The 22,928-nt window shown below is 37.8% G+C and overlaps 1 protein-coding gene and 1 non-coding gene across 7 annotated transcripts in view; one reads left to right on the forward strand and one right to left on the reverse strand.

Moving 5' to 3' along the window:
* The window catches only part of TBL1XR1 (TBL1X/Y related 1), a 179,917-nt gene that overhangs the window by 128,886 nt on the left and 28,103 nt on the right, over positions 1-22,928 (reverse strand). The gene's annotated exons all lie outside the window — the stretch shown is intronic.
* TRNAG-CCC (transfer RNA glycine (anticodon CCC)) lies at positions 6,900-6,972 on the forward strand. The gene has a single exon. It is a non-coding gene; the product is annotated as a tRNA-Gly (tRNA).

Genomic DNA, 22,928 nt, shown 5'->3' on the forward strand with positions numbered 1-22,928 from the left:
GATTTGGAGGACCAGGGTTGCTGCTACTGTAGGGAAACATGAGATTTCAGTCTCTAAGACTGTTATATTCCAGAAGATATGCCAATTATCCATGAAGTCAGAAAATGAAAACAATCCATTATGGTCAAAACAGCACTAAAGGGCTTCCCTGGTGGTGCAGTGGTTGAGAGTCTGCCTGCCGATGCAGGGTACACGGGTTCGTCCCCCGGTCTGGGAAGATCCCACATGCCGCGGAGCGGCTAGGCCCATGAGACATGGCCGCTAAGCCTGTGTGTCCGGAGCCTGTGCTCCACAACGGGAGAGGCCCGTGTACCGCATAAAAAAAAAACAAAAAAAACAGCACTCCAAGTCTCTGAAATGCCTGCCTTTGCAGCTTTAAAACGACTGTTTTTTCTTACCTCCCTTATGTGTCCTTGAAGTAAAAAACCCCATTTACCTGAAACTAATTTGAGAGACCCTGTTCCTTGGGGGAAAAGGGGGGATGGTGGGTGGGGAGGCATGCCTGTAACTTCCCAACATTGACTTCCTCCTTTAGTTTACTATCTCTTTTTTTTTAAGGTTTATTTTTATTATTTATTTATTTATTTATTTATTTATTTATTTATATTTATGGCTGCATTGGGTCCTCATTGCTGCGTGCAGGCTTTCTCTAGTTGTGGCGAGCAGGGGCTATTCTTTGTTGTGGTGCACAGGCTTCTCACTGCGGTGGCTTCTCTTGTTGTGGAGCACAGGCTCTAGGCGTGCAGGCTTCAGTAGTTGTGGCATGTGGGTTCAGTAGTTGTGGTTCACGGGCTCCAGAGCACAGGCTCAGTAGTTGTGGCACACCAGCTTAGTCATTTCACGGTACATGGGATCCCCCCAGACCAGGGCTTGAACCCGTGTCCCCTGCATTGGCAGGCGGATTATTAAAACCACTTTGCCACCAGGGAAGCCCTAGTAACATCCTTCTCACCCTGTAGGGCAATTAGGTCTCTATATCAATAAAATGTTATCTATCTCCCTAAAAGCAAGAACGTTTGAATCTCAGTGCCTACTTAATAAGACAGATGGTATGCAATAAAAATAACAAAGATAATAATAAACCTTCCAATTATTAACTATCTACATCATTCCTAGCAGTGCTAGGCACCGTGCATTTATTTCTAATTCTCACAATCAACGTAACAAGATACTATTATTCCCATTTACAGTTGCAAAAACGGATTCAAAGAAGGAAATTACCCAAAACCATTAAGCTAGAACCCCCTAGGTTTACCTGAATCCAAATCCCTCCATCCTCTCACTATTCCTACAGACCAGGATCTAAATCAGGGGTTTATCAAACTGCAGGTCACAACCATTAGTAGATCATGAAATAAAGTTAATGGGTCATACTCTTTTCATTAATGAAATAGACAATATGAGTACATCACATCAAGGGTAAATACTGATTCATGAAACGCTAATTCCAATGTTACATGCACATACAAGGCAGCAATGTAAATGTATGTCTTACTGTGGACCACAGACCAAAAAATTCTGAAAGCCATGGACATAGCATTGTCTTTATTACAGCTGTATGCACTGACACATCTTCTCAATTTTTCATCAAAAGCCTGATGTTTAAAAACATTTGGGCAGTAAAATCCGTCACCCAATATCCTAGACACTACCAAAAAAAGGGGAGGGTGGGGGAGGGTTACAAGGTGTTAAGTGAAAAGGTAGTATTTGGGACCCAAGTACCATATTTTCCCCCTCCAGCAAAGTGTATGCTAAACTACACTGCACATCCATACGAGATGGCAAAGAATAAAAATGTTCTAGTTGTTCTTTTACTCTCTTCCCCTAGACTTTTACTAAATCATTTTCAAAAATATTTCCCTGCTTTGCTATGCTTCACTAGAGGTAACAATATAATTTTATCAGTTTTCTGACCATTTTCATGAGTAACTGGATATTCTCCAATTTATAGTTTCTTTAAAAAAGATGATGACTTCACTCACATGTATAACCTTATATACATACATACACACACACACACACAAGCATTCAGAAGGTGATGGCCAGCAATATCACTATGGTTATGCATGTTTTCTTCTACAAGAGGCCATATGCCCAAAGAACAGCAATGAACATTATGACTTAGACTGAAAATTAAAATGTCCTTTATGACTGGGGGAAAAAGATGATTTAGTAAATCTTCTAAGGCACAAAAGTAGTCACGCACAGTAAGAGAGAGGTGTGTTTAAGAACTTATCTACCTTTTAAAACTCAGTCATAAATTAGTCAATTACAGTACAAGGCAGTGGACTGAATAAACATATCCATCTCTTTCCTCCATCCCAAGGACCCACTGAAATGGCAGGAAAAAGATTTAAATTAAAATGAAATGATAGCACTGTTATAGAACAAGAAAAGATGTCACTCGATAATCATAAATTTTAAAGAATTCTGGGGGGATAGAAAGTAGAAAGACTGGATTAAAAGAGGAAAAAAAGGATGAAACCACATGTAAGACACCAAAGTCTTTTCCAGGACACGCTAGAGAAATTCAGGTTATAATCAAATAAATCACAACAGAGTTAACCTCCACAAAGAGGAGGATACAATTAGGGCACTTCATCAGGGCGCCACATTACCTTACTCTGGACTCACAATCCCCTTTCCCCCCTCACTTTATGAACAGAGATACAGGTGATGGCAGCTTCTGCCTTTAAGATAAAGCCAGGGAGCTGATCTCTATAAAGCAGGAATTTCTGCCTGGATTAGGGTTCCTGTGAGAGCAGCCAGACCTGAGAGAAAAGGAGAGCAGAAAGATGGAGGGAACATCAACTTCTAACACAAAGAGAGAAATAAAAAGGGAGGGGGGGAAAAAGCAAGGAAAATAAAAGGGGAGAGGGAGCAATCTCAACACCATTTGAGTGACATCTATCAAAGTACTACCCCCCTGCAGTACTTAAGGACACCACAATTATCCAGGTTGAGAAGGGCACTGCCTCACCCACTCCTCACCCACCACCCTCCCTAGGAGGTCTGGTCTGCTGGTCCATATCTAAGAATCCATCATACCAAAACTACCATTCAAGATAGAGGCCTGGTAGAGAAAGAACTACACACTGAGGCAGACACAATTCAACTGCCAATATTAACCATGATCCATCAAACACTTGGGGAAACCTAACAGCATAAAAGAGGAACAAGATGAACAGAGAGAACAAAAATGCAGGGGGCAGGGTACACACGGACAGGCTTGACTAAACACCAAATTATTTACCGACACTATAAGGCTAAAGTGATTTTCCCTTAAAGGGAAGGGAAATTTACCTTATTTTCAAAGTAAACGAAGACACAGATACAGACACACAGAGACAGACAGACAGACAGACAGACAGACACAGACACACACACACACACACACACACACACACACACACACACACAAAGATGGAAACTGTAAGAAAAAAGAAAATGTGAATTAAGATCTAAGGGGCCCGGTGGGACTTCCTGGTGGTGCAGTGGTTAAGAATCTGCCTGCCAATGCAGGGGACAGGTTCGAGCCCTGGTCCAGGAAGATCCCACGTGCCTCGGAGCAACTAAGCCCATGCGCCACAACTACTGAGCCTGCGCTCTAGAGCCCGCGAGCCACAACTCCTGAGCCCGCGTGCCACAACTACTGAAGCCCGTGTGCCTAGAGCCCTCCATGCTCTGCAACAAGAGAAGCCACCACAATGAGAAGCCCGCGCATCACAACGAAGAGTAGCCCTTGCTCACTGCAACTAGAGAGAGTCCACACGCAGCAACAAACACCCAACGCAGCCAATAACTAAATAAATATATTTTTAAAAAAGAGATCTAAGGGGCCCAACATCCACTTACATAAGACATCTAAAAGTGGAGGGAAATTAATCCAAAAAGGGGGACATATTAAACTTTCCATGAGCTAAAGAAAGATTTGGTCATCAAACTGAAAAGACATACAACGCAACAAAAATAAGTGTAAAGAAAAAAAGAAAGAAAAAGAAAAAAGACCCATATCCAGGATCATGCTGGAAAAATTTCAGAATGCTAAGAAAGCGTCCAGAAACTAGAGTCACTCTAACATTCATCTTCTCATCAAAAATAAAGGATGCTAGAAGATAACAGAGCAGTATCCTCCAAATTCTAAGGGAAAGATATTTTAAAACCAGATTCCTATAGACCTGTACCAACATGTGTGTTACAAATAAATGGGTTACCAGGTAACCTGCACAGCCAGAGGCCTCTCTGCTGCAAACAATTTCACTCACCATACAAATATTATCATTTTCTATATATATATTATGGTATGAAAAAAGTTGGAAAGCACTGCTCTCACAAGTCAGATTCTCCATCAAGAGTCAAAATAAAGACATTTTCAGACATTCAAGAACTTAAATTTTACTTATGAAAAAAAATCAAGATACAGCACCAAAGCAAAAAAGGAATCCAATAAAACACAACATGAGATGGAAGAAACAGTGGCAGCTGAGTATGATCCAGAAATAACAAATGAATAAGAAAATAAAAGAGGATGTGCATATCACTGACAGTGGGAGATTCTCTTTTAACAGCAAACGTTTAATAAGACAGTACTGATTCTTCCTCCTCATAAATGTTACATAGTAAAAAAACAGTTAAACAATTAGTAATTCTCTTTCGATTTCTAAAATCATCTTACAGGAAAAAAGGAGGCACAGAACTAAGTAGTTTCAAACTGCAATCTTCACTCTAAAAATATTAGGTTATCCAGTCAACAGAAGAGTATGCATTATCATCCCAACTGCTACTAAACTGTATGTAAATGAGACATAGTAAATATTTTTCTCAATTATATATACATATAGAAAATACATATATCAATGTATATACTTATATATATATGTATAAAATAGTCCTTAACTGTGCCCAAAAACACATTTGAAAGAATACACACCAAACTCTTCAGCTGTCTCTAGTGAATAGAATGAGGTCAAACTGAGAACTTTTACCTGTCACTTGATAACATACATCTGTTCTGTTTAGTTGGTTCCTCATTTTCATACATATGCATGACATATCAAAGATAAACTCGTTTTAAAAAGCAGGATCTTAAAGAGATATATGCACACCCATGTTCACAGCAGCATTATTCACAACAGTCAAAGATGGAAGCAATCAAAGTATGTGCTGACGAATGAATGGGTAATCAAAATGTGTTCTACATACATACAACGGAATATTATTCAGCCTTAAAAAGGAAGAAAATTCTGACACATACTACAACATGGATGGTCCTTGAAGACATTATGCGAAGTGAAAGAAGCCAGTCACAAAAAGACAAATATCATATAGTGCCACTTAGAAAAGGTATCTAGTGTAATCAAACACATAGAAACAGAAAGTAGAAGGGTGGCTGCCAGAGGCTGGGGAGAAGGGGAAATGGGAAGCTGTTGTTCAATGGGTATAAAAATGAAAAGCGTGGAGATTAGTTAAGTACCTTCAAGTGCAATCAAACTATCACGTTATGTGTATTTTACCACAATTAAAAAATAAATAAGGTTCATGGGTTTCCCTGGTGGCACAGCGGTTGAGAATCTGCCTGCCAATGCAGGGGACACGGGTTCGAGCCCTGGTCTGGGAAGATCCCACATGCCATGGAGCAACTAGGCCCGTGAGCCACAACTGCTGAGCCTGCGCGTCTGAAGCCTGTACTCTGCAATGAGAGGCCACGCACCGCGATGAAGAGTGGTCCCCATGGGCTTCCCTGGTGGCACAGTGGTTGAGAGTCCGCCTGCCGATGCAGGGGACACGGGTTCGTGCCCCGGTCCAGGAGGATCCTACATGCCGCAGAGCAGCTGGGCCCATGGGCCATGGCCGCTGAGCCTGTGCGTCCAGAGCCTGTGCTCCGCAACAAGAGAGGCCGCGATAGTGAGAGGCTCGGGCACCACGATGAAGAGTGGCCCCCCGCTTGCCACAACTAGAGAAAGCCCTCGCACAGAAAGGAAGACCCAACACAGCCAAAAATAAATAAATAAAAAATAAATAAGGTTCAAAAGCAAATGATAAAAACCCAAAATTAAAAGATAAATTATAAATTGTGGCATCTGGGGAGATACAGTCAATCCTCATTATTCACTGATTTAATATTTGTGAGATATGCCTACTTGCTAAAAGTTATATACAACCCCCAAATTAATACTTGTAACACTTCTGCAATCTTCAGACATGTATAGAAGAGCAAAAAATTTGAGTTGCCTATAGTGCACATGCCCAACGCTCTGCCTTATTGTTTCAGCTCTCATTCTGTAAACAAATGTCCTCTGTGTGGCCCATTTAGTGCCACATTTTTGTATTTTGGTGTTTTGTTGGTGATTTTGCTATTTAAAATATCCCCAGCATAGTGCTGAAAAGCTGTCTAGTGTTCCTAAGCACAAGGCAGCCTGATGTGCCTTATGGAGAAAACATGTGGTAGACAGGCTTCATTCATGCAGGAGTTATAGTGCTGTTGGCCATGAGTGAATGCTAATGAATCAACAATAGATATTCAATAAGGTGTCTCTTAAACAGAAACACACAAAACAAAGTTATTATTGATCCACTGACAAAACTGTTGTGACCAGAGGCTCACAGGAACCTAACTCTGTATTTCCCTTAGGAAGCAACAGTTCAATATTTGCTAATTCAGTGTTCACAGCAACTTTATAAACTTAACTACTGTGAATAATGAGAACTGATTGTATATATCTACAAGTTTTTTTTTTAAGGAGCAATATTATAAGCCAAGAAATTAAGTTACGTCAATCACTACAACTTAATGTGATTTTTAAAAATATTTTAAAGGTTAATGAAGTTTTTTTATAATACATGAAGTATGGAGGGGGGGTAATTTATTTCTAATTAAAAATAAATATCAGCTCAGGACTTCCCTGGTGGTCCAGTGGGTAAGACTCTGCACTCCCAATGCAGAGAACCCAGGTTCAATCCCTGGTCGGGGAACTAGATCCCGCATGCGGATGCATGCCAAAACTAAGAGCTCACATGCAGCAATGAAGATCCCATGTGCCGCAACTAAGGCCCAACACAGCCAAAATAAATAAATATTTTAAAAATATATATACCACCTAACCTTTGTTGAATGCTTACACAGCATGCAGTTAATTAAGCACTTTACTACTCACGGATAACCTTGTACATGGTAAAAATTCAATAAAATATTGCCTAATATTATTTATAGCATTAAATTCCTACAATCACTGTGAGGTAGGTATATAAGCAAACCTTCAAGGTAGTGGGAATCTGAGAATGTTATCTAATCTGGTTGAGTCTGAATGCAGTGTACACACAACTATGTAAGACTGTCTCTGATAGTTCATTCAGGCTATGACAAAATTAAATTATCAACTATGGTCTGTAATGAAGAAGGCTTAGGAGACTAAGTGGAAGCAGTAGTACAAAACTATGAAGGGAATGAGGTAGACATACAAGGAAAACAAAGTAGGACTACTGCTTCTAATAGCGTTGGAGTGAGTTCAAAAAAAAAGAAAGTGACATATTCACAGTGTAAATTCTTGACTCAAAGCACTGACAAAAAACAAGGCAGTTATTACCAAGTACGACATAAAAGAATTCTTCTCCAAACTCTAGAGCAGCAATCAGCAAATGTTTTCAATAAAGGGCCAAAGAGTCATTTTTTTAAGGTCGTGGAACGTCTCTGTCACAACTACCAAACTGCTGTTGTGAAGTGAGAGCAGCCATAAACTATACATAAATTAATGTGGCTGTATTCCAATAAATCCTTATATATGAAATTTTGAATTTCATATAATTTTCACTTGTCATGAAACAATATCACTCTTTTGATTTTTTCCCAATTACTTTAAAATGTGAAAAACATTTTTAGCTGTGGCTCATACAAAAACAAGTGTAGGCCACATTTGACCTGCAGACCATAGTTTGCCAACCCCTGCTCTTAGATCTTGCAAGACCAAAATGCATAGTCTGATTTTGTTAACTACCTAATTATAACATCAAGCAATGTTAAAGAAACAGGAACGTAATGGTTATCAAACTGATTTATCTGCAAAAATCTTGGACAGTCCCTAAGACCATGATATTAGGAAATCCCACCATAATCTTGTATCATTTGTACCAGAGGTACAGAAACTACAAGCTACAGTCCAAATCTAACCCACAATGCTTTTGTAAGTAAAGTTTTCTGGGAACATAGACACATCCATTTACTTATGTATGATCTATGGCTACTTTAGCACTACAATAGCTGTGTTAGTTTTTTCAGACTGTCCAGCATACAAAGCCTAAGATAACTTAGTACGTGGCCCCCTACAGAAAAGGTTTGCTGATCCCTAATCTATACAAACAACTCTAGATACAGCATACAGTTAGGCCTGACCAAGGGAGCATAAGCCACAGCCACTCAAAAGTTCCCAGACCCAGAGCCTCTCGAATAAGGGTAAGGCAAAGTACCCTTCAAAAAAGGCTCTATGGCCCTTCCCTGGTGGCACAGTGGTTGAGATTCTGCCCGCTAATGCAGGTGACACAGGTTCCAGCCCTGGTCTGGGAAGATCCCACATGCCGCAGAGCAACTAGGCCCACGAGCCACAACTACTGAGCCTGCGCGTCTGGAGCCGGTGCTCCGCAACAAGAGAGGCCGCGATGGTGAGAGGCCCGCGCACCTCGATGAAGAGTGGCCCCTGCTTGCCACAACTAGAGAAAGCCCTCACATAGAAACGAAGACCCAACACAGCCAAAAAAATAAATAAACAAATGTGGGGTTTAAAAAAAAAAAAAAAGGCTCTGTGACTGCATCACGAGCACTGTGATTTTTCTCTTGGCTTTCCACAAAAGATCAACAGCCACTTATCAGAGTAGCCATACACTTGGGAAAGAGAAATACCCCAACCTTTACGGGACTATAAAATCTAACTCTTAAACTAATCCTGAGCACCCAGATAGCACCATCGTGACATACGTGACAGAATGAAGGATTACAGTAGCTAAATAATATATGAAGTTTTGGCCCAAGTCCATTTATCAGAGAGTGGATCAATCCTCCCATCTTATGCTTATTTCTCCAGGTATTGAACATACAGCTGAAAAGGGTAGTCTCAGCTGACTACCAACTGACAAAAGCCCACACTTACGCCAGGACAGGTGGAGTAGTGGGGTAGTATCATAACAGGAAAAGTCAGAGAGAGACCCCTGGAGCTCTCCCACCAATCAAAAACTGCATTCCTGGGGGAATTATCCAAGAATCAAAAGCAACAAGGGTTGGAATCCCTAGCAGATATTCACTTAGTACAACTGTTTGGCTAATGCAGAACACACAAATGTTCTTAGAGAAGAACAGTATTTTAAGCTCAATGACTAGAAGCAAAGTTGGTAATCCAAATTTGATCTCTTTAGTGCAGTACCTGGTATAAAGCTACACTTCTGGCAAATGGTATCTCTGTCTCTACAATTTGCTTTCACTTCACTTGGACAGCAGTACATATTCACTATATTGCCCAGGTTAAGTCAAGTTTCTACTTTCATATGACCTTAGTTATCTAATGACACCATTCAGCATCACACTGGTCCACTACACTGATAAACTGAAGCCAACAGGACCTTGTGAGGAAGAAATAGCGATACTCCTATATGCCTTAAAAAGACAGGTATGCCAGAAGGCAGAAAATAAGTCCCAAGAAAATACGGTGTCCTGCCACCACTATGAAGTTCTAGGAGCCAGTGGAGAGTGGCAACTCTGGATATTCCCTCAAAATAAAAAGCAAGTCATTACCTTGTACCTCCTGTAACAAAGAAAGAAGCAGAAAGCTTGCTGGGCCCGCTTTGGATATTGAAAACAACATATACCAATTTGTGTGTGCTGCTCTATTTACTGAATGACCTGAAATCCAGCAGTTTTAAGTTTATCCCAGAGGAAGAGAAAATGTCCCAGCCAATCCGGGTTGCAGTTCAAGTAGCTCTGTCACTTGACCATAATGACCCTCTGACTGCAATGGTGTTCCAAGGGTCATAAGGAACTACTGGCAAATCCCTCTAGGAAAATCACAGCAAAGACCCCTAAGAGTTCTTAGGGCAAAGTCATACTTTCTTTATCAAACTAAGACTCTCTTTTGAAAATAATTCTTGTACCTTTTGTACTGGTAGAGAATGAACACATGGCCACAGGTAACTATAAAAGTTGAGTTGCCCGTCGGGAACTGTCATCATCTGATCTACCAAGTCAAAGCTGATGTAACAGAAATACTCCATCATCAAGCGGTTATGATAGATGTAGAGCAGGATTCAGGCTGGTTGTGAAGCACGAGCAGATAGCTCACATTTTCGGTGTGCCCATTCCTGATGCACTGCACCTTCCTCCTCACACAAGGCCTATCATGACATGGAGGATCCTCCAAGACTAGCTAGCTGAGAGAGAAAATATATGACCCTGGATTACATGACTCTGCACAACATGCTGGTATCACCCAGAAATTGATTCTTTCTATCCTACTGCTCCATCTGGAGTAACTGTTAAGGAAAGTTAGAAAGAGAAATCCTCCCACTGGGCAGTACACCTCATGATCCGCACTGTCAATAAAGGGAAACAGAGTGAGGTTCATATCCATTCTTAAAAGGGGAGCAATCATGTTGCTAGTAGTGAATTGCATTCACTACTATCACTACCAAGCTCAGGTCCTCAAAAGACACAGGTATGGACAACGATTTAAGGAAGAGATACATATATGGACCTCTCAGAATTAACAAAGTGTGAAAATATTTCTGTCCCATGCAAAGGCTCACCAAAAGTCCCAGCTATGGTGGAAACTTCCATAAACATGTGGAATCATGAGGCAAGATAATCCATTCCTTGCAAGTCAGTCAACAACTTTCACCAGCAACGTCAATGCCTAATCAATGGCCTCACAAAAAAAAAAGCCACCATCATAAAAGAGGCTCAAGAAATTGTACCAACTTGCACTTCACAAAAAGGTTGACTTAGCTACCCCACCAATGTACCACCTTTCACTAGGTTATGATGTAGTAACAAACGCTCCTAAAACCCTTAATAGTTTACAACAGTGGTTCTTAAATATGTGGGGCTGATAACCTCTTTATACTCTTAAAAATCGAGGCTATCTGTCATACAGAGTGAAATAAGTCAGAAAGAGAAAAGCAAATATCGTATAATACTGCATATATGTGGAATCTAGAAAAATGGTATAGGTGATCTTACATGCAAAGCAGAAATGGAGACACAGACGTAGAGAACAAATGTATGGATACCAAGGGGGAAAGGGGTAGGGTAGGAGGAATTGGGAGACTGGGATTGACACATATACATTATTGATACTATGTACAAAATAGACAATTGATGGGAACACATTGTATAGCACAGGGACTGTATGTGTATGCCTGATTCATTTTGTTGTACAGTGGAGACTAACAACACTGTAAAGCAACCATACTCCAATAAAAATTAATTTAAAAAAATGAGGCTTTCGAACTTCTGTTTACATGAGCTTTAACAATATTTACTACATTAGAAATTAAACAATCTTTAAAATGTGTATTTATTAATTTTAAAATAATAAACCAACTACACGTTAAGACAAATAAAATTTTTATTTTAAAATAAACTACATTTTCAAAAAAAACGAAACAATAAAGTTTTAAGAAGTGTTGTATTTTTTAAAATCTCTTTAAGGTCTGCCTTAACAGAAGACATCAGATTACCATATCTGCCTCTGCATCCAGTCAGCTGCAATATGTTGTTTTGGTTGAAATACATGAAAAATAATACAAACTCACAGATGTGTAGTTGGAAAAGGGAGGAATATTTGATGGCTTTTTTGAATATTTATGAATATTATTCTTTGATTCTATATCAAAACTCAACAAGTAATAGTATCTTAAAGGTTCAATGAAGAAACTAACACAACATTATGTCAATTTAAAAAAATGTTTTTAAAAGGTTCATTGAAACAGAGAATCTTATGAATTAACTTTCGTACTGCTGCATTAAAATCCATCAGTCTGGCAACATGAATCAATCTTTTGTCCATGTATAATTTTGCAACATCATTCATCAGTCAATCATAAACACTGGTCCACTGAGTTTGGTATAGCTCCCAAACGTTGGCATTTCATTATACAACATCGAATTAAAAAAAAAAAATTGCATTCACTATCACTACCAAGCTCAGCAGAAAAAGCCTAAGTATTGGGAAGCTGTCAAGCACACACTGCCTGATAATTTTCTAAAATTTTAATTTACACTTGAAACCTCAGATTTTATCACTGGCAACAAATACCGCCTGTTGCTTTCCTTGAAGTAAAGGCTCACTTACTTCAACTGACAAAATGTCTGTCAAATGCTCATGTCAAAATAACCCTAGTGAATCACTGTTTCAAGTGAAAATTATATTCCATAAAGAGGCTAGTTCAGCTCATAACTCAAATAATCACACAAGTGCTTTTCCGTGTGACAACCACCATATTTCATCATGCAGAAGTGCTTCATCAACACTTCCTGCTTCATGTAAAAAAGACCCGTAAAAAGATGCGTACTCAAGATCAAGATTTTTTAAAATTAGTAAGTTTCATTGCTTCATCAAGTACATTCTCAGGTATAATATTTTTTGTTTACTCTAAATATATGGTGACAAACAGCACAGTTTGAAGCAACTGCACTGATTTTTCCTAAGGTACCGCAGTTTTCCCCACCACAGCTTATGAACCATAGTGCAATTGTCAACACAATGAAAAAGGAACTCAGTATTATTATTAAAATAGTTTTAACCTTTAAAGGGTCGGGCTCAACAGATAGCACTTTGAGCACTACTGTTTAACTAGAACAAAAATATATTTCCCACTTCTGTTATGTTGACTTTGGGTTGGTTACAGGTATCTTCTTCATTCTGGAATCCTGGCAAAAGAAAAAGCCTTTATCTGGCACCTGTTTTTCTTGTGGCAGAGGAAAATGAGCAAAATAAATTCATGCAATGGCTTCCAAAGCTTCTTCTTAGACATGACCTATATCACCTCTCATCTTCCATTGACTTTGGTCAAGTCCCATGGCCAAGCTTGATGTCAATAGAAAGAAGGAAGTACTCCTCCCATAGGTAGTGACCCTGCAGAGAGAAGCCCAGTAAAGGGAAGCAAATTGTTTAGAATAATACAATCTACCATGAGCAGCAACTGAGTCCCTCTCACCTCCACACCAAACAGTACCATATTTCACTGTGGACAAAGAGCCACCTGGTAGCAAGCTGATAACAACTCAGGATCTTTCCATCATGAAGGAACTTATCTCTGTGAAATAGACACTTGGCTTTTGTAAACAACCTTATGCCGACTACTCTGGAAACAAGTCAATTATTTATAACCTTCTTATTTTGAAGGCAGAATCTGTTTTAGGTTCTAGAAAACCAATTCACATACCAACTTAGAAAACAAACCTTTCATAAATTATAGTTCTTAGGTGAGAGCTTATTATAGTTGTTTGATGGTTAAGTACAAAAAGGAGGTACATATACTAATAGGGACAGTTACGTATCTACTATTGTGGACATCCATCATATTCATCACTACTAAAAATTTCAACTGACTTTAATTTGTGGGTATTTCTACAAATTTTATGATCTACTGCCTAATATATTAATGTAATTTCTAATTTGCTCATATAATCTCTAATGTAGAAAACAGAAGTTAAAATTTCCAGCCTACTTTACAGCTAAGGACATAGCACATTATTCTGTATTACATAAACCTCCAAGAGACTTTGATTTGGAAGTAAGCAACGAGTAGAACTTCCATTTTTGCTCAAGCCCAAGGCAACAGATATACATTTGACTTTTGATGGTGGTGGCAGTCATTTTCCAGTGGTTACAATATAGAGTTCCTGTCACTGAAAAAGCACCATAGCCAACAGTAGTACCATCTGCAATCAAGTTAAGTACCTGGCATATAGTGGTCAGCAACAGTAGCTTTCTTTCTCAAACCTAGTTCTGCAGTATGGTTTTGGGAAATGTTCCCAGAGGCTTGGACTAAAGTCCATATCTCTAGCACTCCCCAATATTCTTTAATAATTCCCTGTTCTGGGCTTCCCTGGTGGCGCAGTGGTTGAGAGTCCGCCTGCCGATGCAGGGGACACGTGTTCGTGCCCTGGTCCGGGAAGATCCCACATGTCGCAGAGCGGCTGGGCCCGTGAGCCATGGCCGCTGAGCCTGCGCGTCTGGAGCCTGTGCTCCACAACGGAAGAGGGCACAACAGTGAGAAGCCTGCGTACGGCAAAAAAAAAAAAAAAAAATTCCCTGTTCTGCTTACAATAGTCAGGGTGAGTTGTGTTTATTATAAAGAACTATGATTTACAATACTTGTATTATTCCTATTTTATACATAAGAACACTGAAAGATTAGATTGTTAGGTAATCTGCTGATATCTGGTTTCTCAGATTTGAAAGCTTAGACTTTGCTCTTTTATATTATATAAATTCTACAATTAATTACTTAAATAGTACAGGACAGTGACTGAAACAAATTTATCATCATTCTTCTAAAGCAGGAGTTGGCAAGCTATGGCTAATGGGCCAAATCCAACCTGCTTTTGTACAATCCACAAGCTAAGAATAGTTTTTACACTTTTAAATGGGGGTGGGGGAGAATATTAAAAATAACATGAACTTCAAATTTCAGTGTCTATCATAAATAAAATTTTATTGGAACACAGACCATGCCCGTTCATTTAGGTATTGTCTATGGCTGCCTTCCCACTACAACAAGCAGACCTGAGTAGCTACCTAAAATATTTACTCCCTGGCTCTTTACAGAAACAGTATGCCAACCTCTGCTCTAAAATTCTTTTAAAATAACTGAGGAAATGCCAATGTAAACTAATGTTAAAGTAGATATATGTGTATTTCTATCATCCTTGATTACCTACTTTGAGAATATGGAACACTGCACAATTTAACTCATAGTTAAAGCTGAACCATGAAGTCCATTTTTTTTCTGTCACTTACCTGCTTCTAGCAAGGGTGAACACATCAAATTAAAAGATAGTGTCAAAAAACGTTATTTCCAGGACAATACCAAGTCACCAAGAGCCAAATGTACTTGACCATTCATTTTCTGTAGAAACTGAGAAAGCCAGCAGAAGGGAGATTTTTTTTAAAAAATAACTGGCATTAAGGTTTTTATGGGGGGGAGGGGGGAGAACAGGATTCAAGATTACAGAAAAGGAGCAAATAAGTAGAGTGTCCAAAGGGTTGACACTTTGCAGGGGATAGAAAGTCCTCAATTCCTTAAAATTAAGCAAAATGAGCCCAAACAGGACTCCATGACTGGAACATGCAGCTGCTAAGAAATGCTCATAACAGGGTGTGTTCTGTGCATGCCAAAATCCAGAGCCCAAAAGTCACCAGATCAGTACCCATCCCTGATTCTTTTTTCCTCTTTCAGCATCTACGAACTGAGTTACCTAGCAAAAAAAAAAAAAAAAAAAATCATTTGTCCCTTTGAAGTACTCAGATTCAAACACTTTTCCAGTCATGTAGTTCAATAACGTTTTAGGAAAAAAAAAAATTATTTCCCATCTGTTAGTAGTATTTCTAGCTCTATCTCCAGGCCCCAAAATGATGTTACTGTGTGGAATAAGTCATGTATAAGCCTTTATTCATATACCTTTCGGAAGGCAACTAACAGAAATCAGTTATCTAAGGATTCTGTGACATAATCCAAATAGGCTCAAAATAAAGTAGAGGGAATTACTTCTAAATAAGGAGAAACAGTAACAAAGTTTTATACTTTAACCTTCATTTAAAAATTAGGACACAAATTGGAACAACTTTTGAGAATCTGTAGATTTGACCTCACCATATAAAATACAAATCTACCATTGATAAAAGGTTTGGAACGTTGAGTTGTTCAGAACTATTCTCTCCAGTGAATAAGGTTATATATAATGTATTATACTTGTTTCTAAGATAGCTCAGGAAAACTAATAACCACCCCACGCCAAAAAAGGATCACAGAATCAGATATAATGCTGACTAAAGATGTTGTTCAACTCCTCCTTTATTTTACAGATACCGCAGCTCTGGTGAAGAGAAAGTTGGGTCACTCGCCCAGTGTCACCGTGGTACATATAAAATCAAAACTGATAAGAGAGCCAGATCTATGACTCATTAAAGCCATACGTTTTCAGATTTCACCATCTCTACACATCAAGTATTTTTTTTAATGTATATATATCCCTATATGGCATAACTTTATCAGTATGTATCAGAAGCAATATTTTTAAAACGTTTGCATTAGATTGTATTAGTCGGTGTTGTTTCACATAGTAAAGTAGTAAATAGATTGAGTGAGAAACCAGCTGCACTCCAGAACACCTGTGATATACTCCCTGACTCACCTATGGTGAAATCTCAGAATAATTTTTCACCACCCAAGAGTAAAGGGAGTTTTCCCACTAATATGTAGTTCTAGATACTCTTTCGTCCTAAATATCACTAAACACAATTTGTTCCAAGTTGATTCAAATGGATAACTGTGAGGGAATTTCAGAAATAAATTAAATACAATTATAGCAAATTAAAAATTTTGTTAGATTACTCAAATTGGCCTGGCTGCGTTGCAAAACTTCTTCCAAAGATACTCCCAGCAGTCAGACTTTTAAATTGCTATACTCACTCTGGATTAGGCATCTTACTCTGGATTATGCATCTTACTTTTCACTCCCAGACCACTATCCTTCTCTCTCAGGTTTCTCCAGAGCCAAAGGATTGACTAATTTGAGCCCCACTCTACTCCATATTTATTTCCCTCACCTACTCAGGCAAAGTTGGCCCCAAGTTCTATATATTTCTACTTTTTTTCTATGTAGCTCTCTCTAGTCCTGATTCATAGAACCTCCTCAAAGTTTGATATTCCATTTACTTTGTTCCCTAAATGAACTAATACTGCTTCCATTTCCCCCTGCTCTTTTTCCATTTTCCACACAGCTCTCCTCAAAGTCTATTCAGCTATTGCTCTTCACAATTCCTGCTCTCACATTCCTATTCAGCTGATGCTACCCTGCTTGAAGACTGGTTTACAACCAACACATGTAACACTACAACCTGCTATGGACCCAGAGAAGGTAAACTAATCTGCCCAGTACCTCATATCTGAATAATGGCAAGGTCAAGATTTAATACAATAGAGAAATTCTTCACCAACCAAGCATACACCTTACCCAAAATTTTATCAAACACTGTTTCAAAATTAATTCAGGGGACTTCCCTGGCAGTACAGTGGTTAAGACTCACGCTTCCAACTCAGGGGGCATGGGTTCCATCCCTGGTCGGAGAACTAAGATCCTACATGACGCGTGGTGTGGCCACAAAAAAACAAAACAAAACAAACAAAAAAAAACAACAGAGGTCCATAGAAGAATGAAGAGAACAATGCAAAAATAAATTTTTAATTTAACACTAATGCATAATACAAGTAACAGAAAAATAAATGGAAGTAGTAATGAAGCTATTGCACAAAAACACTTGTTAAATTCTTAAGCCTTCCCGAAGACGATATACAAATGACCAATACGCACATGAAAAGATGCTCAACATCACTAGGTATTAGGCAATTCCCAGTCAAAACCACAGTGAGATACCACCACATGCCAATTAGGATAACTATTACCAAATAAACAGAAAACAAATCTGTGCATCAAAGCACACAATCACCAGTTAAAAGGTAACCTAGAGAAAAAAATAATAATAAAATAGAGAAATTGTTCCTCAAAAAAAAAGGCAACCTAGGGAACGGAAGAAAACATCTGCAAGTTATATATCTGTTAAGAGATTAATATCTATACTATATAAAAACTCCTACAGTTCAACAGTGAAAAAAAAAAAAAAACCAAAAAACTGATTTTAAAATAAGCAAAGGATTTGAATAGACATTACTCCAAACAAGATGTACAAAAAACCAAAGCATATGAAAAGATGTTCAACATCACTGATCACTAGGGAACTGCAAATCAAAACAATGATATCATCTCACATCCATTAGTATGGTTATTATTAAAAAGCCCACACCCACAGAAAATATGTGTTGGCAAGGAGACGGAAAAATTGGAACCTTTGTGCACCGCTGGAGAGTATGTAAAATGGTACAGCTTCTATGGAAAACAGTATGGCAGTTCCTCAAAAAATTAAAGTTGAATTACTGTATGACCCTGCAATTCCACTTCTGGGTATATACCCAAAAAACCTGAAAGCAGGGTCTGGAAGAAATAGCTGCACATCCATGTTCCTAACAGCATAATTCACAACAGCCAAAAGGTGGAAGCATCCCAAGTGTCCATCGATGGATGAATGGATAAACAAACTGTGGTCTATACATACAATGGAGTAATAGTCAACCTTAGAAAGGAAGGAAAGTCTGATACTATTAAACACATTAACCTCAAGGAACATTACGCTAAATGAAAGAAGCCAGTCTCAAAAAGACAAATACCATATGATGCCATTTATGAGGTATCTAGAATAGTCAAGTTCATAAAAACAACAAGCAGATGCAAGGGACTGGAGGAGGAGGGGGGATTAGTGAGTTGTTCAATGAGTACAGTCTTTAAGTTTCACAGGATGAAGAGAGTTCTGGAGACTGACTGCACAACCACATGAATGTACTTACCATAACCGAAAAAAATACATAAGATGGTTAAGACAGGAAATTTTTTGTTGTGCCTTGCCACAATTAAAAATAATGTTGAAAGTTTAAAAAGACAGAAAATAACAAGTGTTGGAAAGCATCTGGATGAATCAGAACACTTGTACATTGAGAATGTAAAATGGTACAGCCACTGAGGAAACAATACAGAGCTCCTCAGAATATTAAACATAGAATTACCACTTGATCCAGCAATTCTGCGTATCTACTCAAAAGGAACTGAAATCAGTGACTCAAGATATTTGTATACCAATATTCACAGAATTGTATACAATATTCACAATAACCAACAGAAGAAAGCAACCCAAGTGTTCATCAACAAATGAGTGGATAAACAAATTACGGTATATACATACACAATAGAATATTATTCAGCCATAAAAAGAAATAAAATTCTTTTTTACTGATAGTCAAAGGTACAAGGCTTCCAGTTATAAGATAAATTAAGTTCTGCAGATATAACATAGAACATGATGACTACAGTTAACAACACTATATTCCACATTTAAAAGCTGCTAAGAGGGTAAATCTTAAAAGTTCTCATCACAAGGAAAAGAAGAGTAACATTGTGTGAGGAGACAAATGTTAACTTAACTTACTGTAGTAGTCATTTCACAATAGATACATATGCCAAATCATTGTTACATACCTTAAATTTACACTATGTTCTCTGTCAATTATATTTCAATAATACTATGTTCTCTGTCAATTATATTTCAATAAAACTGCTGGAGAATTTTTTTTAAAGAAGTAAAATTCTGATATATGCTGTAACGCTTAACATTATACTAAGTGAAAGAGCCAGACACAAAAGAAGAAATATTCTGTGATCGAATTTACATAATACCTAGAATAGGCAAATTCTTAGAGACAGTAGTAGTAGAATAAAGGTTACCAGGTGCTGGGAGAAGAGGGGAATGAGGAGGTATTGTTTAATGGGTACAGAGTTTCTGTTTGGGATAATGAAAAAGCTCTAGAAATGGATAATGGTGATGATTCACAACACTGTGAATGTACTTCATGCCACTGAATTCTACACTTAAGATTGGTTAAAATGGTAAGTTTTATATTCAGTGCATTTTACCACAGAAAATCCAGGTTTCTAGAGGCAAATGAAAAAGATAAAAAAGAACCTAAAACTGCTAAAAAATTCACAACTGTAATTTAAATTTTTAAAAAAGACTGTATATGAGTCCCTGTTACTGACACCACAAAGATATTTCTATCATAAGTCCTCATGAACAGGATACTGGTATATAATGAAGAGCATCTTCAATAATAAAACATTCTAGAGTAACAGGCCCTTAATATACATGAGTCGTGTATCTCAAGATCTCCAAAGAACTTATGAATATAGCCACAGGGCTACAGTTCCCAAACAGGCCTCTGAGGCACCCTAGAGTGCCAGAATGAATTCACAGGGGCAATATAAAGGTTTTTTAATTTGAGGAGAAAACCATAATACCCAGCATCTATCAGAAACCACAACTATACTGTAAGATTTAAATTCAGTTTTTAAAAGAATTTAAGGGTTTTTTTTTTCATTAAAAAAAAAGAAAAGCCATAGTAATCTGTGTGACAATAGGAAGCAGTCAAACAAAGGTATAACTGAAGTTGCAGAAGTGGGAAAGAAAAAAATCTTAAGTTTTTCTGAATTCTACTGAAGTATAAATCTAGAAATCTAAGAAGCTCAGCAGAATCCAAGCAAAATGTAAAAACTACACAATAATAAACAGAAAATTAAACATATTATAACAAACTGCTAAAAAATCAGTGCCAAAAAGAAAAACCATAAAAGCAGCCAGAAAAAAAAAAAAAAATTAAATACATAGGAACAGGGCTTCCCTGGTGGCGCAGTGGTTTAGAGTCCGCCTGCCAATGCAGGGGACACGGGTTCGTGTCCCGGTCCGGGGGGATCCCACATGCCACAGAGTGGCTGGGCCCGTGAGCCATGGCCGCTGGGCCTGCGCGCCTGGAGCCTGTGCTCCGCAACGGGAGAGGCCTCAGCAGTGAGAGGCCCGCGTACCGCAAAAAAAAAAAAAAAAAAAAAAAAAAAAACATAGGAACAAAGAACTGTAGATTGGCCATGAGAAATCACAAATAATGCAAGGAAGAAGAAAATGGATGGACTTTTTTTAGGTACTCAGCCACAACAGTAACAACACATAATTCTATATCCAGTGAAAATGCCCTTCATAAATGAAGGATAAATAAAGACTTTATTAGACAAATGAAAGTTAACAGAATTCCTCACCAGCAGTCCTGACTGATAGAAACATTCGAGAAAGTTCTTAAGCAGAAAGAAAACAACACAGATTAAAAACTGTGATCTACTCAAAAGAATGAAGAGTGACAGAACTTGTAAACATGTATGCTAATAAAAAAAGTTTCATTTTTTAAACTCCTCTAAAAGGTAATTAACTGTTTAAAGCAAAAATAATAATATATCCTCGGGTTTATAACATCTACGGGAAGAAAATATAGAGCAAAAATAGTACAAAAAAGGAAGAGAAACAGACTATCATAAGTAACATTATATGTGAAGTGCTACAATTTTACTTAAACATAGCCTGTGAAAGTATGCAAAAAGTAAATTGTAGGTAACAACTAAAAAAAAAAAAGTAAACAAAGATGTAGCTAAAAGCCAACATGGAAATAAAATGGAATGCTAAAAATGACTAAATCAACAGGCAGCAAATTTTTAAAAAGAAGCAACGTATACCACGGTAGTATACTTAAATTCAACCACATTAATAATTACATTAAATGTAAATGTGGTAAATCCAAATCAAAAACAAATTGTCAGCCCAAATATTTTTTTAAAGACCCAACCATATGCTGTTTAAAAAAAAAACCACTTTATAAAAATATAGACACACAGATCAAAAGTAAAAGAATGGAATAAACACAATATGCAAAAATTAACCACAAGCAAACTGTGGTGGTTACATTAAAATCAAACATGGTACTTTCATGACAAGGACTAAGACAAACATTTCATAATGAGAAAATGGTTAACCCATCAAAAAAGACATAAAAAACTTAAATGTGTGCACCTAACAATGTAACTTGTAAATATATATATTTGTATATACATATATATACAAACTGATAGAACTTAAAGAAGAAATAGATCACATTTAGAGTTGGAGGTTAACACTCCTCTCTACAAATGTTTTCTTTCTAAACATAAAAATCATAAGAATATAGAATATCTGAACACTTCACCAACCTAACTCAAACTGACATTTATAGGAAACACCCCGACAAAAATAGAACACATTAAGCGCACATAGAACATCACCAAGGTAGTCCACATGCAGTTATAAAAATCTAAATTTAAATCAGTTTTTCTGATCACAAAAGAGAGGCATGTACAAAGTTCTCAAATATTTGCAAACAGAACACACACCTTACAAAGGGTCAAAAAAGAAATCACAAGGAAAATTAAAAGTTATTTTGAATTAAATGAAAATGAAAAGAGCTTATCATAATTTGTGGGATGCAGCTAAAACAGGACTTTAGGGGAAATTTGTAGCTCTAAATCGCTCTGTATTACTGGATACAAAAGAACTGAGCTTAGATGTCACTTAATAAGCTTAAGCAGCTAGAAAAAGAGCAAGTTAAATTTGGTAAATGGGAAAAAAAGAAAGTCAAAATCAATGCAATAGGAAATAGACACACAATAGAGAAAAAGCAGTGAAAACAAGTCTATTTTTGAATAAATCAATAAAACTTATAGCCCTCTCTAATCTCATCAAGAAAGACACATTGCTAATTATGAGAAATAAAAAGGGTAATATAACCACAGATTCCACACTCATTAAGATAATAAAAATATTAAGATAATAAATTCTACAATTCAAAGAAAAAAATTATTTTGAAAAACACTAATTACCAAAACTGGAGAAGAGATAGAAAACATACACTGCCCCATGTCTATAAAAGAAATTTGGTAAGTTATTTTAAACCCTTGCCACAGGGCTTCCCTGGTGACGCAGTGGTTGAGAGTCCGCCTGCCAATGCAGGCAGGGGACATGGGTTGGTGCCCCGGTCCAGAAAGATCCCACATGCTGCGGAGCGGCTGGGCCCGTGAGCCATGGCCACTGAGCCTGCATGTCTGGAGCCTGTGCTCTGCAACGGGAGAGGCCACGACAGTGAGAGGCCCGCGTACCACCAAAAAAAAAAAAAAAGGGATAGTACATCATGAGTCTGGATTCAAGCAAGGA

The sequence above is a fragment of the Kogia breviceps genome, chromosome 5, assembly GCF_026419965.1.
Source record: "Kogia breviceps isolate mKogBre1 chromosome 5, mKogBre1 haplotype 1, whole genome shotgun sequence".
NCBI classification, from domain to species: domain Eukaryota; kingdom Metazoa; phylum Chordata; class Mammalia; order Artiodactyla; family Physeteridae; genus Kogia; species Kogia breviceps.